We start from the raw sequence: 13,408 nt of genomic DNA, 5'->3' as shown, positions 1-13,408 counted from the left end.
CTGGTGTCTCTTACTCTTCTTATAGGAATACCAGTCCTCTTGACTTAAGGTCCCACCCCTAAGACCTCATTTAACCCTAATTATCTCTCTAAAGGCCCTATCTACAAATATAGTTAGGTTGTGGGTTAGGGCTTCAACATGAATTTTGAGAATACATAATTCAATCTATAACACTCTCTACCCTCCTAAAATTCATGTCCTTTGTACATGCAAGATGCATTCACTCCATCCCACAGCCCCAAAAGTCTTAACTCAGCCTAAATATTATCTGAATCAGGTATCTTAAGTATGAATCACCTGAAGGCAAAATTCCTCACCAGCTATGAACCTATAAAACCACGTAAGTTATGTGCTTACAAAATACAATGGTGGGGCTGAAAATTCACAAAAATTAGTGAACAGGGTGGCATGCATTTGTAGTCCTGGCTACTTGGGAGGCTGAGACAGGAGAATTGCTTGAACTCAGGAGGCAGAGGTTGCAGTGAGCTGAGATTGCGCCACTACACTTGAACCTGGGTGAAAGAGTGAGACTCTCTCTCAAAAACAAAAACATAGAAACCCAAAAACAAAATGCAATGGTAGGACAGGCATGGGATACACATTCTCATTCAGAAAGGGAGAAATTAGGCCAGGCTTGGTGGCTCATGCCTGTAATCCCAGCACTTTGGGAGGCTGAGGTGGGCAGATCACCTGAGGTCAGGAGTTTGAGACCAGCCTGGCCAACATGGCGAAACCCCATCTGTCTCTACTAAAAATACAAAAATTAGCTAGGCGTGGTGGCGCATGCCTGTAATCCCAGCTACTTGGGAGGCTGAGGCAGGAGAATTGCTTGAACCTGGGAGGCAGAGGTTGCAATGAGCAGAGATCGTGCCACTGTCTTGCAGCCTGGGCGACATAGCAAGACTACATCTAAAAAAAAAAAGGCAGGGAAGAAATTGGAAAGAAGAAGGGGGTGATAGTCCCCAGGCAAGTCCAAAACCTAGCAAGTCAAATTCCATTAGGTCTTAAGGCTCAAGAATAATCTTCTTGGCCGGGCGTGGTGACTCACACCTGTAATCCCAGCACTTTGGGAGGCCAAGGCAGGCGAATCACCTGAGCTCAGGAGTTCAAAACCAGCGTGACCAACATGGAGAAACCCCATCTCTAATAAAAATTTAAAAATTAGCTGGGTGTTAGAGCGCATTCCTATAATCCCAGCTACTCGGGAGACTGAGGCAGGAGAATCTCTTGAACCAGGAGGCGGAGGTTGCGGTGAGCTGAGATCTTGCTATTGTACTCCAGCCTGGACAACAGAGCGAAACTCTGTCCCTCTCTCTCTCTCTCTCTCTCTCTCACACACACACACACAAACACACACACACACACACACACACAGGAATAATCCTTTTTGGCCTTAAGCCTCAAGAATAATCCTCGTTGGCCTTTTGTGTCCACTGGGGTGGCAGCAACACCCCTATAGCCCTAGGTAGTGGCCCTTCCACCTTGACTCTTGGTGGAGGCTCCAGCCATACAGCTCTTTGCTATGGTCTTGCCCCCAAGGCACTGGATGGGAGCAGCCTGGTCTGCTCAAACCATGAAGGGGAGCCTCCCCTCTGAAACTGAGGAAGAAACAGCCTTGCTTCCTGGACCGGAGGTGGGAGTGGCAAACCTGATGATCTCCGAATTGCTCTCAGAGTCATTTTTCTTTTTCTCTGAAGGATAAAGCATTTTTACAGTCAAATAGCTCTATTATCTAATCCTGCAGAATCCCAGACATCCAAAAGCCTTCCTTTATTCCATCGTGTTCCTGTTTCTTTGGTGCAAACTGGCAGTGTCTCTGCGGGTATAATCCCCTCTCTGTTGTGGTGCTGCTGAGATGGCTGATTAGCTCCATGAGTAATCTCCTTATGGACTGATTGTCCCACCACGCCCTTGGTATTCTCTCCAGAACATGCTTCTCACTTTTGGAAATATGGATAGGTTAAGAATTTTCCAAATCATCAGTTTCTGGTTCCTTTTTGCTTAACAGTTCTTTCAATGTATTTCACCTCTTGCATTTTACTATAAGCAGTAAGGAGAAGCCAGGTTGCACCTGCAAGATCTTGCCTAAAAATCTCCTCAGCTAAATTTCCAATTTCATTGCTCATAAGTTCTACCTTCCACAAAACACTAAACACAATGCAATCAAGTTCCCTGCCACTTTATAACAAAGTTTGCCTCTCTTCTAGTTTCCAACAGCCTGTTCCTTGTTTCAGTCTGATACCTCACCAGAAGCACCTTTAACACCTATATTCCTAACAAAGGGCCCTTCAAGGCAATCTAGGCTCTCTCTAACATGCATCTCAAAATTCTTGTAGCCTCTACCCATTACCCAGTTCCAAGGACACTTACACATTTTTAGGTATTTGTTACAGCAGCATCCCACTTCTCAGTATTTAAAATCTGTCATCTGCTTGGGCTGCCATAACAAAATACTGCACACTGGGTGGCTTAAAAAAAGAAATTTATTTTCTCACAGCTCTGAAGGCTAGAAATCCAAGATACAGGCTCTATCAGGGTTGGTTTCTGGTGAGGCCTCTCTTCCTGGCTTGTACGTGGCTGCCTTCTTGCTGTGTCCTCACACGGCCTCTTCTCTGCAGAGAGAGGTGGGAGAGGGAGAGGAAGGAAAATGGGGGGAGAGGAAGGAAAATGGGGGAAGAGGAAAGAAAATGCGGGCAGAGAAAGCAGGGGAGAAGGGGAGCTCTCCTGTCCCTTTTTTTTTTTTTTTTTTTTTTGAGATAGGGTCTTGCTCTGTCACCCAGGCTGAGTACAGTGGTGTGATCATAGTTCATTGAGTCACAATCTCCTGAGCTCAAGCAATCTTCCCACCTCAACTTCCTGAGTACCTGGGACTACAGGCACATGACAACATGCCTGGCTAATTTTTTAAAATTGTATCTTTTGTAGAGATGGGGTCTTACTATGTTGCCCAGGCTGGTTTTGAGCTGCTAGGCTCAAGTGAGCCTCCTGCCTTGTCCTCCCAAAGTGCTGGGATTACAGGCATGAGCCACTGCCCCTGGCCCCTTTGTCTTCTTGAAAGGACAACAGTTTCATTGGACCACACTGTGACCTAATCTAACTTTACCTCGTAAAAGTCCTGTCTCCAAATACAGTAGTCACATTGTGAGTTAAGGCTTCAACATATAAATTTGGGAAGACACAATTCAGTCTATAACATACTATGTGTAGCCAAACTGGTTTCTTTCACAAAGCAAAATGCACTTAAGATTTCTTCATGCCTTGTCATGGCTTGACAGCTCATTTCCTTTTTTTTTTTTTTTTTTTTTTTTGCGATGAAGTCTCACTGTGTTGCCCAGGCTGGAGTGCAGTGGCACAATTTTGGCTCACTGCAACCTCAGCCTCCCGGGTTCAAGCGATTTTCCTGCCTCAACCTCCTGAGTAGCTGGAACTACAGGTTCACACCACCATGCCTGGCTAATTTCTGTATTTTTAGTAGAAACAGGTTTTCACCATGTTGGCCAGGCTGGTCTTGAATGCCTGACCTCAGGTGATCCACCCACCTCAGCCTCTCAAAGTGATGGCATTACAGGCATGAGCCACTGCACCCAGTTGCTCATTTCTTTTTATCACTGAATAATGTGCCATTGTATAGGTATATCTGTTTATCTATTCATCAATTTGAGGATATCTGGATTGCTTTCAATTTTTACCAATTATGAATAAAGTAGCTATAAACATTCCTGTGCAGGTTTTTGTGTGGATGTACATTTTCAACTCTTTGGGGTAAATACATTTTCCATCCATATGTATTAGTTGATTTTTGAACGTTGAATGAGCCTATTTACCTAGAATTAGTCCTGCTTGGTTGTGATGAAGTATAGGTCTGCAACTTACTTTGATTTTTTTTTTTTTTTTTTGAAACAGAGTCTCGTTCTGTTGCCCAGGCTGGAGTGCAGTGGTGTGATCTCGGCTCACTGCAACCTCCACCTCCCGGTTCAAGCAATTCTCTGCCTCAGCCTCCCGAGTAGCTGGGATTAGAGGTGCCCGCCACAACACCTGGCTAATTTTTTTTTTTTTTTTTTGTATTTTTAGTAGAGATGAGGGTTTCACCATCTTGGCCAGGCTGGTCTTGAACTCCCGACCTCATAATTCACCTGCTTCAGCTTCCCAAAGTACTGGGATTACAGGCATGAGTCACTATGCCTGGCCTGAAGGGTATTTTCTTTCTTTTTTTTTTTTCTTTTTTTTGAGACGGAGTCTAGCTCTGTTGCCCAGGCTGGAGTGCAGTGGCCGGATCTCAGCTCACTGCAAGCTCCGCCTCCCGAGTTCACGCCATTCTCCTGCCTCAGCCTCCCGAGTAGCTGGGACTACAGGCACCCGCCACCTCACCCGGCTAGTTTTTTGTATTTTTTTTTTTTTTAGTAGAGACGGGGTTTCACTGTATTAGCCAGGATGGTCTCGATCTCCTGACCTCGTGATCCGCCAGTCTCGGCCTCCCAAAGTGCTGGGATTACAGGCTTGAACCACCACGCCTGGCCCAGAAGGGTATTTTCAAAATAACATGGATAAAAGAATGTATGTTTGAGAGATTTTGTAATAAAATGTTGGAAAAATTAGAAATCTATATAGATTAGGACTGTAAAGCCAGAGACAAATATAAAAACAAAAGTGATTTGATTTGTAGTCATTTTGTTATTGTGAGTACTTTTTTCTGTCTTCAATTTAGAGCACTGAGTATTTCTAAAAGTTTTTTTAAAAAACACATCAGCGAGACCAGGCACAGTGTCTCAGGCATGAATTTCAGCACTTTGGGAGGCTGAGGTAGGGGGATTATTTGAGGCCAGGGTTTGATACCAACCTGAGCCATATAGCGAGACCTCATCTCTACACAAACTAAAAAGTTAGCCAGGAATCGTGGTGCCTGCTTGTGGTTCCTGCTACTTGGGAGGCTGAGATGGGAGGATTGCTTGAGCCCAGGAAGTCAAGATTGTAGTGAGCCATGATTGCACCACTGCTCTACAACTGGGGTGACAGGGCAAGACGCTGTCTTCCAAAAAAAAAAAAAAAAAAAAAAAAAACTGGTAAATCCCACTGAATTTTTTTAAAAAGTGCTTATAATTCTCTACAAATATGTTTCTATTTTAAAACTCACTTTCTGGTTAAGAGCCTAAAGCTCAAAATTCCATCCAATATAACTGCTTTTCACTAACATCAGAAATTCTCCTTCTCTGAACTCTATTGCTTTTTCTTTCTTATTTACTTAAAAAAAAATCTAGTTAAATACATAATTAATTCAGTTTTCCCCTAATGTTCTAATTTTTTATGAACATACTTGGCATTATAGGGAAAAAGTGTCTGCCACTCGCCCTGTCTGTTCATCACCATGTGAATTTGGCAAATGATTCCTCCTCTGATCTTGAAGTTCTGTAAACATAAGCTATAGGTTTCCGCATTTGCATTATTCTTTTACTGCAACTCCAGAAAACATTTTTTATGAGAAAAAAGGGTTACATTTCTCATTACAGATGTTTTTAATAAGAAAATTTCACAAATATCTACATCCAGAAATATCAAAGGAAATGTTTATTGTTGCATTTTTCTCGGTTTCAATTATTTTCAACATCATTTAAGGATAATTTGACTTTTCAAATGAGTAAGTTTAATTATTTGCTATGCTCAAGTTATTGTGCTACTATGGGAAATGTAAAAATGAAATAAATAAGGCCTTGTTGATATAGTTTGGCTATCTCCCCACCCAAATCTCATCTTGAATTGTAGTTTCCATAATTCCCACATGTTGTAAGAGGGACCAGGTGGCAGATAATTGAATCATAGGGGTGGTTACCCCCCTACTGTTCTTCTGGTAGTGAAGAAGTCTCATGAGACCTGATGTTTTCATAAGGGGTTTCCCCTTTCTTTGGTTTTTATTCTCTCTCTTGCCTGCTGCCATGTAAGATGTACCTTTCACCTTCTGCCATGATTGTGAGACCTCTCCAGCCATGTGGAACTGTGAGTCCACTAAACCTCTTTTTCTTTATAAATTACCCAGTGTCTTTATCAGGTATGTCTTTATCAGCATCATGAAAACGGACTAATACACCTATCCTCATAGTGCAGATTTCCCAACTTTTCAAGCATCACCTATGATAGCTGTAAGAGCAATACTAGCAGAGGAAGGAGTGAAGTTAGTTGAACTGACTTTGTGGAGAATAGAACATTTGAGCTTAGATGCAAAGCAGCTTTAGGGGAAAGGTGTCTTAGTAAGGGCTCTGCAGAGAAAATGAACTAACAGAATGTAGATACAGTATAGAGAAATTTATTTTTAGGAACTGACTTATGCAGTTGTGGAGGCTGGCAAGTCCAAAATCGGCAGGCTAGGCCAGCAGGCTGGAGACTCAGGGAAGAGTAGCAGCTTAAGTCCAAAGGCAGTCTGCCAGCAGAATTTCTTCTTACTTACAGAAAGTCAGCCTTTTTTCTATTAAGTTCTCCAACAGATTTGATGAGGCCCACCCACATCAGGAAGGGTTACCTGCTTTACTCAAAGTCTGCTGATTTAAATGTTAATTCCATATAAAAAATACCTTCACAGGAATATCTAGAATGTTTGACCAAATAGCTGGGTACTATGGCCTAGCCAAATTGACACATAAAATTAACCATCGCAGTGGGATAAGCATGTTCTCAGGCTTACGGAAGAATTGAAGCTTTGTAATAGGGATAATTTGCAATGGGGACAATTCACGAAACAACGTCAGAGGGAAAGGAGAGGGGGATAATCCAGGTCACACAGAGACGGGATGGGCTTAAAAAGAAGGATGGTAAAGGATGGCTTGGGTGCCAGAATAATTGTGAGAAGAAGGCAGAAATGCTTATTCACATCAGATAGCTTTGATCTCTCAGAGAAAAATGGGGTATTTGTTGGAGGGAAGGGCTGGGAGCTGGTGGCAGCTATAAGCACATCTTGGGGACAAGGATGGTGTTGGAGAATATGGAAAAGTATTAGGAAGGAATAGCACTCAGAATAAAATTTGTTTTAAGAAGTGTTGACCCTAAGTTGGCTTTCTCACCCTCTTCTCTCTCTCTCTTTTTTTTTTTTCCAGCATGATTTCTAAAAGAAGGGCAGCTGTGGAATTACAGCAACCGGAATTTGAATCCCAGGAACTCACTCACTTACCTACTATGTGTCCTTGGGAAAATTACCTAAACTCTTATAGCCTCTGTTATGAAGAGTTATTAAAATGACCTGTGTAAAAGTGTCTAGGATAGTGAGTAGTACTCAACCAGAGGCGACTTTATCTCTCAAGGGATAATTGGTGATGTCTGGAGACATTCTGTATTGTAAACAGCTGGGCAGTGAGGCATGGTGCAAAGCTGTGCTATTGGTATCTAGTGTGTAGAGGCAAGGGATGCTGCTAAGCATCCTACACTGCACAGGACAGCCACTTACAATAAAAAATTATGCAGAATTGGCATTATCCAACATGCCAATGACTCAGGCATTATACACAGTAAATGTTGAGTACTGTCTACTAATCATGGTAAACCAAATTGAACAGAATTTTTCCCATAAGTGACCACATCTGAAGGTTTGTTTTCTACAGTGTTGAAAATGCTCTTCCTTTTGAAGAAGGTTAAAGTGTAGAGACACATACAAAAAGCAAACTGTATTCAGAAACTCTTACACAAATAAAATATTCTATTCAATTCAAGAAATACCCAAAGTCCAGCTCTCTGATATTTGTTTTGAAAAGCTTTGGGCTAGGACAGACTTGAAATGTAATGTACTGTGCTCCATGAGCCAGACTTTGAGTGGAACTTTCAAGTGATTTGGATTTATGTTTGTAAATGCATTTATACATTTCCCCAATATTGGTGATATATTTAGAAATAAAACAGAGAACTCAGCAAATCAAATGATTCTGTTTTATCTAGTCCTATGTGGAATTTCTTGGCTAAGAATAAAATACTCTAGGCAGTCTCAGTGCCAACATAGTACAGCTTTATATGAAATGTCTTAGTATCTCTTTCTCAGAAGTACAGATACTAAACAAATATGCAAATATAAGGTGATTTTAGTTCCGTTGAAGTGATTTGATCATATTTGTGTCAAAAGTTCAAGTAGTTTCCATTATATTTGTGAGGCAGGGAGGGAGCAGCTACTCTGTAAATACATTAGCTAGTTAGATAGCTCTTAGTAATGCTATCACATCTAAACCCTGCATTTACTTAATCCTTTCCTTTATGTTTTGGGCAAAACTTGCTAGACAGACCAACAAACAAAAACAAAAAAAACCTTACAGAAACTTACAAAAATAAGGGCTTCTATTCATCAAATTAAATGTGGCTAGGAGGTTTGAAAACATATTTTGAATTTGATGGTTAAGTTTTAAACTATGAAGTGAGATCAGCTAAAATTGGATGAGGAAAAAACTATGTGAGCCCTGCTACTTGCTCACTGGACAGCAGGCCAAAATTCATTCCCAGGCCTCAAGTAACTGATCAAAGTTGAGAGAAAAGGGGAAGAGACCATTATCCCCCGAACTGAACTGAGAAGTTCCAGTGGATGTTAGGGAGGGACTATAGGCCATGGCTGAAATCAGCAATCATGTCACCCTTGTGACACCATGAGCAGGGGTAGAGAGTGATTTTGAAAAGTAGCTGCCATTTATTGAGAGCCTACTATGGGCTCTCATAGTAAGAGTTATAATACTTCAGATATTCTTTTATTTGATCCTGACAACACCTTTAAGGGTTGAGATTATCACTCCAATTTCTCCAATAAGAAAAATCAAGCTGAGGGAGATTAAGCAAATTGCCTGAATTCACCCAACTGGTAAATATCTGAAGAAGGATTTAGACCTAATGTGCGAGGAATGTTGAAACGGCTGAAAAAAAGTATACCTTGATTTGTGTTTGTCTATGTTAAAATAGATTTATTGTGGTTTTAAAAAAATGAATAAGCTTATCTTTTTCTTTTTGAGACAGCGTCTTGCTCTGGATTGGAGTGCAGTAGTGCGATCCTAGCTCTCTGCAGCATGAAACTCCCCAGCTGTAGCAATCCTCCTGCCTCAGCCTCCTGAGTAGCTGGGACTACACAACATGCCACCATGCTCAGCTAATGTTTTATTATTTGCAGAGACAAGGGTTCATTTTGTTGCCCAAGCTATTGCCTTGAACTCCTAGGCTCAGGTGATCTTTCCACCTCAGCCTCCCAAAGTGCCAGGATTACAGGTGTGAGCCATTGCACCTGACCCTAAACTTAATTTTAAAGAGCCTCTTTAGGTTCACATATTGTAGGGGTTTTATGCCAATTTTACAAACAATCTATAATAATGTAAGAAAATTAAAATAAGTTGGAGTCCCTCAAGCTCCATATGACAACCTCATGCATCTTTTTTATGGTTATATACACATATGCAGTTTGATAAAACAGAGTCATATTCATTCTTTGAAAGCTCAAGATGACATTTTTTAATACAGATGTTTTGCTTTCTCCTAGTTCTTTCCTCCTCCGCTTACCCCCACATTCTAAAATACAGTATATTTTCTATACCTTCTCCTTTATTCACATAATCATAATCACCCATATGCATTTATGTATACATATCTATATATAGATACATATATAAGTTCTTTGGTTGTTGCTTTTCTATAAATGGGAACATCTTATATATGTTCCTCAGTGCATTTTACTTAACTACATTGGGGAAATCCCTACAATGCAGCTGGTTTGGTTCTGATTTATTCTTGATAATAGCAACATAATATCCCAGAGTATGGATATACCATAGTGTATTCAACTATTTTCCTTTTATGGGCATTCACTTTATTTCTTCTTTTCTGCTATTATACAAAAATGATTGCAATAAGTATCTCTGTACATAGCCTTAATTTATTTTGAGCCCTGAAATCCTCCCTCTCCCTAACTCCTTATGTTCAGTCACCAGCTCACTCAATTTGAACCCTGACACATCTCTGGAATCTGTTCTCTCCCCAACTCCACCTCCATGGCTACTGCCTGGTTTGAAGCTTCATAATATCTAGCTTGAACTATTTTAACAGTCTCTTAGCTGTTCTTTCTACTCCAAGTTTTAAAACTTTCCCTCTCTCTCCCAACAATTCTTCTGCTTCTAGGATTCCCTTTTTGATATGCAAACGATCCTTATCTTTTCTGGTAACCTCGCATGTAGTTTGTGCAGTTGGCTGGGAGTAAGAGAAACAATCATGCATTGGAGATGGCGAATGGAAACCAATACTCTGACAGCATATGGAGGCAACAACAAGGAGTGGTGACACCTGCCGACCTCAAGAGGGCCTGTTCCATCTGAATTGTTAGCTCCTACTTAGCTTCAGCTGACTATTGCCATGAGGGAATGTGGACCAGACTTGCCTGATGGTCTAATTTTTCTCTCACACACCAAAAAACTAGAAATCAAATTTTTAATGAAAATCTTCAAATTTTCTGGCCACACCAAAACATCTGGAATCTGAAATGTTTGTCCTTCAAGACAAAATGTGGCTCAGCCTGTGAGTTATTCCCATTTCTCATTGTTCTTCTCATCTATCATCTCTTCATTGATGATTTTTTATTCATCCTCTAGGAGGTTACCTAAATGTGATGAAGGTTATTTGATTTAATGGATGCTTCATCTCTGGATCCAGTGAGAGTCTTGGGGCAGTATAAGAAAGAGAAGGAGCTGGTTGCGGTGGCTCACGCCTGTAATCCTAGCACTTTGGGAGGCCGAGGAAGGCAGATCACTTGAGGTCAGGAGTTCGAGACCAGCCTGACCAATATGGTGAAACCCCACCTCTACTAAAAATACAAAAATAAGCTGGGTGTGGTGGCACATGCCTGTAGTTCCAGTTACTCAGGAGACTGAGGCAGGCCAGGAGAATCGCTTGAGCCTGGGAAGCAGAGGTTGCAATGAGCCAAGATTGTGCCACTGCACTCCAGCCTGGGTGACAGAGCAAGATTCCATGTCAAAAAAGAAAAAAAAAAAAAAAAAAGAAAAAGAAAGGGAAGGGAAGGGAAAGTATAACAGAGAGAAGCTGACATTAGAGGTACCGTGGTCTCTTGCCTTTCCTGGGAGTAAAGTGGAAGCACAAAAACCAGTCATATGTCACTCACTAGACTCTGCTCCTGGGGCCAATTCCTGGCTCTCCTCGTTAAGCACTTATGTGCCAGGCCACAGCTAAGGGTGTCCACATACATTCTTCATTTGCTCCTCATAACCACTCTTCCAGACAACATTTATCATGCTAACTTTCAAACGAGGGAAGAGGGACTCCCAGAGGTTAAGTGGCTTGGCCCAAATCACATGACAGATAAGTGGTAGTGTTCAGGTTCAAACCTTAGTTTCCTCATCCCAGATATATTTCCATTGAGTACACTGTTCTTATCCATAGTGGGTTCAGTTCCATATTCAGAGGCCATGTAGAAGCCTTCATTCTTCTTGACTGGGTATGTGATTAACTAGGTGGTTTGCCCAGGATATTTGACTCTGATAAAGCTCTTTATTGAAGGCTTTTTCATGTCCTCTAGTTATTTAATCATCATTTCCAGAACCAAGAAAACATGTCATAATAAAAAATAAAACAAAAAGCTATCATAAATTTCCAAACTTGGAATATAAATGACTCTGATCCATTAGCCTTAATTTACATGCCTATGAATTAAACTTTACAAGAGTGTCTCTCCTCTGGCAATGTCCTGTGAAATCCTATCTCTGGGAGACTTTCTGGTTGGGGCCCAGTGCTTCAGTCCCAGCTGCATTTCCTGGAGTTCATGTCCTCTTCAGATTTTAAATTTATATTTATTGATGATGCTTCTAGGTTAAGTCTCTGGTTTCTGTAAGAAATCCAGTTTCCTCTGATAATTCTCTCTGTTGTGTCTAAACTACAGATAAGAGTGGTAGAATGTCTTCATTCTGGTTCATTTGATTCTCTCAGTTAACATTTGTTAAATATCTACGTTGCAGGTACTGTACTTAGTGCTGCATATATAAAAGTTTTGCTGCCCTTGAGGCTGTCCTATCTGGGAGGCAGACATGGAAAAAAATAATTCCCGAACAGTGTGGCAAGTACCCAGGACCAGTGCTGCCACAAAGGCAGCAGAGAAATCAACACCGCCTATCAGAAAGAACAGGACCAAATGGAGGAGGGGCTGCACTGACGGACCCAACTTTCAGATTTTTTGGGGAACACATCATTGCATTTCCTTGGGCCACCCAAAAAGACAGAGAAAGCCAATGGTTTTGCAGGTTTGTGGAGTGCCAGCAACTGTTCCTCAAATGAGCAGATCATAGGTGGCTTCTATCAGAATATATCTAATTTGAGGACAAATGCTACCTTATCTTTTGTTTCTTATTACATCTGCTTAATTTTCTCAGTCTGCCTTAACCAAGGGACCCCTAGGTTTTTAAACAGGCAGAACCATACAACCTAATAAACAATAAAGAGGGTTTTGATAAAACCTTGGGATTAAAAGTTAACAGGAAGATTAGAGCCACAGCAATTCAGGTCCCTGTACAAGGTTGAGTCATCACTTAGACCTTCACCATGGACCATGAAACATCGCCTCTTCCTGTCTTTCCACAGCTAAAACTTCCCAAGTACATTTCCATGATAAATAAGATTTAGTCTTGGATAGAGATTTATTCTATTTTGGTCTCGGCCTCTTGGGAAATCAAGTGTAGAAGAAAAGGCTAAGTAGTACAGCCTTAATCATAGCCAGGCCTGGCAGTGGTCACCGCTTCTCTTCTATAGAGACCACTGTACCCCTCATGACCTGAAATGTGACAGAAGATGTGTTCTGGGCCTCTTGGTTCCATTTCCAGAGAAGCATGCAAATGCCTCCGTTAAGCTGGGGACCTCACAAAGGACAGATAGTTATCAATTTTGTTGGTGCATTAACCAAGAATTTGGGTTGTATTAAAAGTAATTTGTAGTTCTCCTTGAAGAGGTCCTTTACATCCCTTGTAAGTTGGATTCCTAGGTATTTTATTCTCTTTGAAGCAATTGTGAATGGAAGTTCATTCCTGATTTGGCTCTCTGCTTGTCTGTTACTGGTGTATAAGAATGCTTGTGATTTTTGCACATTAATTTTGTATCCTGAGACTTTGCTGAAGTTGCTTATCAGCTTAAGAAGATTTTGGGCTGAGACGATGGGGTTTTCTAAATACACAATCATGTCATCTGCAAACAGGGACAATTTGACTTCTTCTTGTCCTAACTGAATACCCTTGATTTCTTTCTCTTGTCTGATTGCCCTAGCCAGAACTTCCAACACTATGTTGAATAGGAGTGGTGAGAGAGGGCATCCCTGTCTTGTGCCAGTTTTCAAAGGGAACTTTTCCAGTTTTTGCCCATTCAGTATGATATTAGCTGTGGGTTTGTCATAAATAGCTCTTATTATTTTGAGGTACGTTCC

The sequence above is a fragment of the Piliocolobus tephrosceles genome, chromosome 5 (assembly GCF_002776525.5).
Source record: "Piliocolobus tephrosceles isolate RC106 chromosome 5, ASM277652v3, whole genome shotgun sequence".
Taxonomy (NCBI): Eukaryota; Metazoa; Chordata; class Mammalia; order Primates; family Cercopithecidae; genus Piliocolobus; species Piliocolobus tephrosceles.
This window is presented reverse-complemented; position numbering follows the sequence as displayed.